The sequence below is a fragment of the Dipodomys merriami genome, unplaced genomic scaffold, assembly GCF_024711535.1.
Source record: "Dipodomys merriami isolate MVZ:Mamm:240054 unplaced genomic scaffold, mDipMer1.0.p SCAF_495, whole genome shotgun sequence".
Lineage (NCBI taxonomy): Eukaryota > Metazoa > Chordata > Mammalia > Rodentia > Heteromyidae > Dipodomys > Dipodomys merriami.
Window position 1 is genome coordinate 806,313 of NW_027206063.1, and position 5,133 is coordinate 811,445.

The following is a 5,133-nucleotide window of genomic DNA, read 5'->3' on the forward strand; positions in this document are numbered from 1 at the left end:
TGTATTGTGTATTTTATTGAGTATGGTGACAGATATAACTGTGCTGACATGGATGACAACCTATTCCCATGGCTATAGAGTTGCTTATATAGCATTTTCCATCCTCAATGAGACCCAGGACATTCATGGAACAGGACAACATATCCAACCCTAGGGTTTTCACATAAGAATGAATCTTTTGGCAGTGTTGGAATTTGAACCCAAGGCCTAGCAGGCCCAATTGGTGAATGGGTCATGGTGAGCAGACCAGCCTGTGAGCCGCTAAGGAGGTTGGCCATTCCCGGGACCTGAGATGGAGTCCTGGTGGGGGCCAATATTGTCATAAATTCATAATTAAACAAAGGATCTATATTTCCAAACATGGGTGGGCAACATCTTGTGTTTGGTGTAGTAATTCTCTATTTTGTGTCTTATTCATTGATGTATTGTGTATTTTCTTGAGTTTAGGTTGACAGATATAACTGTGGTGAACTGGATGACAACCTATTCCCATGAATATAGAGTTGCCTATACCTTCTCTATCCTAGCTGAGACCCAAAATTTGCACAGCACATGAAAACACATCAGGGTGAATTTTTGGCAGTGCTGGGATTCGAACTCAAGGCCTAGGAGGCCCAACTGCCCAATGGGTCCACGTGATCACACCAGACTGTGAGCCAAGAAGCAGCTGGGCTGTTCCCAGGAACTGATATCGAGCCCCAGGGAGGCCAAAATAGTCCTCAATGCATCATTGGAATATGGGATGTAAATTCACATCAGTGTGTGTACTGCATCGTATATTAAGTGTAGTAGTTAATGTCTTTATTTTGTATGCTACTCATGGATATATTGTGTATTTCTTGAGTATATGATGACAGGTATAACTCGGCTGACATATATAACAACTTATTCCCATGACCACAGGTGGCCCATGCATTCTCCATCCTAGCTGAGACCTAGGATTTGCCCAGGAAAGGAAAACAGGGGCAACGATTTGCTTCTGACATCAAGATGAATCTTTTGGCGGGTCTGGGTTCTGAACTCGGGGCCCAGCAGGCCTAATAGGTGAATGGGTCCACATGAGCACACCAGCCTGTGAGCCATGAAGAAGCTAGGCATTCCCAGTACAAAGAAATAATCTTATAAATATGTTAAAAACAATTGCAAGAAAGAAAAAAAGCATTTAAATACTTATCTTGGGGTTCGTTTTACCTATTATATTGATCTGGTTTAATTAATTCTCTGCCTTCACTACCAGATTATTTGAAGAATATATAAGATAGGCCGGGCGCTGGTGGCTCACGCCTGTAATCCTAGCTACTCAGGAGGCTGAGATCTGAGGATCGCGGTTCAAAGCCAGCCCGGGCAGGAGAGACCGTGAGACTCCTATCTCCAATAAACCACCAGAAAACCGGAAGTGGCGCTGTAGCTCAAGTGGTAGAGCGCTCGCCTTGAGCTGAAGAGCTGAGGGACAGCGCCCAGGCCCAGAGTTCAAGCCCCACGGCCGACAAAAAAAAAAAAAAAAAAAAGAATATATAAGATAATTGCACTGAGAAGTGATTTAGAGAATTAATTCATATGGTTTACCTTTAATTTTTGAGGTAAGTACTTGGATTCAAATTCAGAGCTTTGCATTTGCCAGGCAGGCATCTGACCACTTGAACCATGCCACATCCAGCAATTTTTGCTTTGATTGTTTTTGAGAAAGAATCTTGTATTTTTTTTATTCCTAGGCTACATGGATAGTGAACGTCCTAGTTTTATGTTCAAAATAGGTAGGATGACAGTCACACACTGGCACACCCAGCTTTTATTGATTGAGATGGAGGTCTCTTGTATGTTTTCCAGCTTGATCTTGAACTGCAACTATCGACACTTCCATTTCAGAGTAGCTAGGATTATAGTTATAAACCAACTCATTTGACTTATTTTAGATGCTTACAAAATTTCTGAAATTATGAGAAAATCCTCTAGAGTTACTAGCCATATCCAGATTTTAGGTGATACACTAATGATTATTTTGTCAAAAGTTTTTTGACATTATTTTGACAAACTTTTTAAAAATTTTTTGGCAAAATACCATACAGAGGGGATACAATTACATCAGCAAGGTAATGAGTACATTTCTTATCAAGCATTGTTGCCTCCTCCGGTTTCGCCTTCTCATCCCTTCCCATCTCCCCTCTCCACCCGAGCAACACTCTGCCCCTGGCAAAAGTTAAGTTCCTTATTGGACATAATGATTTGTATAGCTCATTGTTGCAATGGGTCCAATGTATGCCTATTTAAAGGTTGGTTTTTGCCCATTCCCTCCACAAATTATACGAACATCAAATAAAATGGAAGCAGGGGTTATACCATGGCGGAGGGACATATAAAGCAACAAAGAAATAATCTTATAAATATGTTAGAAACAATTAAAGAAAGAAAAAAAATATTTCAATACTTTTCTTGGGGTTCATTTCACCTAACATGAACTTAACTTCCCTTTTCTGCTTGTCTCAAAAATATACTAGTTATTGCAAATAAAGGAAACCATGGGACCTATATTTTTGGACCTGGCTTAATTCACTTAATTTTTTCCAAGTCTTTCAACTTCCTAACAAATGGGGCAATGTCATTCTTTCTGACAGAAGCATAGAATTCCATTGTGTGTTTCTACCACATTTTTTAGATCCATTCATCTAGCTTCCTCATCGAAGATTAGATGGTTATATATCTGTAGGTTCAATTCTATTCCATTGGTCCTGAGGTCTTTTCTTGTGCCATTACCAAGTTGTTTTGATTACTAGCAGAGTTTGAAATGTTGTATTGATATTCCTCCACTTTCCTTTCTGTTAATGATCTTTTATGCTATTCAGGGTCTTATATTGTTCCCTATGGATTTTTGGATTGTCTCTTCTACTCCTTGAAGAATGAATTTGGGATAGTGTTAGGTATTGCATTGAATTTGTAGATACCCTTGGGAAGTATTGCCCTTTTCATGTTGTTGATCCTTCGAATCCAGGAGCATGGGAGTTTTTGCCATTTTCTAAGTTCTGTTTTGATTTCCTTTTTCAGATTATTAAAGTTTTCATCATAGAGGTCCTTCACTTCTTTGGTTAAGTTAATTCCTAGATATTTTATTTGTTTTTTTGGAGCTATTATGAATGGAGTTGCTTTCCTGATTTCAGCCACACTTTTCTTATTGTTGGCATACAGAAAAGCCATTGATTTTGAGGGTTAAATTTATACCCTGCTACTTTGCCCAAGTTTGAATGAGCTTAAATAATTTGGGAGTGGAGTCAGTGGGATTCTTTAAATACAATATCATGCCATCTGCAAAGAGGGAGAGTTTTTCATCATCTGTTCCTATTTGGATCCATTTTATGTTTGCATCTTGTCTTATTGCTGTATCTGGCATTCTAATACTAGATTGAAGAGGAGTGGTGAGAATGGACGTCCTTGTCTCATTCCCTATTCAAGAGGAAATGGCTTTAGTTTTTCACCATTAAGTACAGTGCTGGTTGTAGGTTTGTCATATACAGCCTCTATTCTATTGAGGAATGTTCCCTGGATTCCTAATTTTTCCAGAGTTTTCATTATCAATGGGTGTTGAAAAAAAAATGGGTGTTGAATGTTGTCAAATGCCTTTTCTGCATCTCTTGAGATAACCATGTGTGTTCTTATCCTTGCTCTTGTTGATGTGATGAATTATATTAATTGATTTGCATATATTGATCCAGCATTGCATCCCTGAAATGAATCCTGTTCGATCGTGGTTTATGATTTTTTGGATGAATTGTTGAAGTCAATTGGCCAAAATTTTGTTCAGAATTTTGAATCAATGTTCATCAAAAAATGGGTCTATAGTTCTCTTTCTTTGATGAGTCCCTGCCTGGTTTTGGAATGAAGGTTATGATGTCTTCCTAGAATGAGTTCGGTAGTGCACTTTCTCTTTCAATTTCATTGAAGGGCTATTGGTGTGAGCTCTGCTTGGAAGGCCTTGTAGAATTCTGCTGTAAATCTTTCTGATACTGGGCTTTTCTTAGATGGGACTTCTCTTATTGCTGTTTCTATCTCAATGTTTGATATGGTCCTGTTAAAATGTTTTAACTCATCTTTTTTAGTTTCGGCATGTCGATATTTCCTATGAAAAGGTCAATTTCTGCCAAGTTCTCAAACTTATTAGCATAGTTTTGATAAGTATTCCCTTTTACTTTTCTTAATCTTGGTTATTGCTCTGGTGATGTTTCCATTCTCATATCTGAGTTTATTTATTTGGGTGAGTTTTCTTCTTTTTCTGATAAGATTTGCTAAGGGTCTGTCAATTTTGTTAATTTTTTCTAAGAACTCTTTGTTTTGTTGATGCTCTCTATGGTTTTCTTGTATCCTAATTCATTTAATTCTGATTTAATTTTAATTATTTATTCCATCCCCTGGACTACGGTTTATCTTGCTGCTCTTTTTCAAGGAGGTTCAGATGTCTCATTAAGTTGTTGGTTTTAGATCTCTCCAATTAGTTGATGTAGGTACTCAAAGCTATAAACTCTGTCTACTGCCTTTGCTCTGTCCCAGAAGAGCAGTTAATTTGTGTGCTCATTTTTGTTGAATATGGTGAACATTTGAATTTCCTTTCTAATCTCTTCCCTGACTCACTGGTGATTCAACAGTGTATTGTTCAGCCTCCATATGTTACAGGACTTTCTTTGGTGGTTTTTGGTGTTGAGGTCTAATTTTATTCCCTTGTGATGTGAGCAAATGTAAGGTATAACTTCAATGGTTCTGAATTTGGTCAAGATTGCTCTGTGACCTAAAATGTGGTCTATTTTGGAAAATGTTCTATGTTCAGCAGAGAAAAATGTGTATTCTGATGCTGCTGGGTGAAATATTCAATAGGTGTCTGTTAAATCTAGTTGATATATGCTATTGTTTAGATCAGTGGTTTTAGACTTGAGTTGAAGAGCTGAGGAAAAATGCCCAGGCCCCACAACCGACCAAAAAATCCCTCTGCCACATCTGACTTGCTTGCTTTGACTTCCCTCATGATGGCATACTAAGATGCCAGCAAAGATAAAGCTCCAGAAACCTTTTGGATAGAAAAAGAAACCACTGCATGGGAAGTGAGGGGTGTTTTAGAACAGATTGGGAGCTGAACAGAGGCAGGAGGGCTCA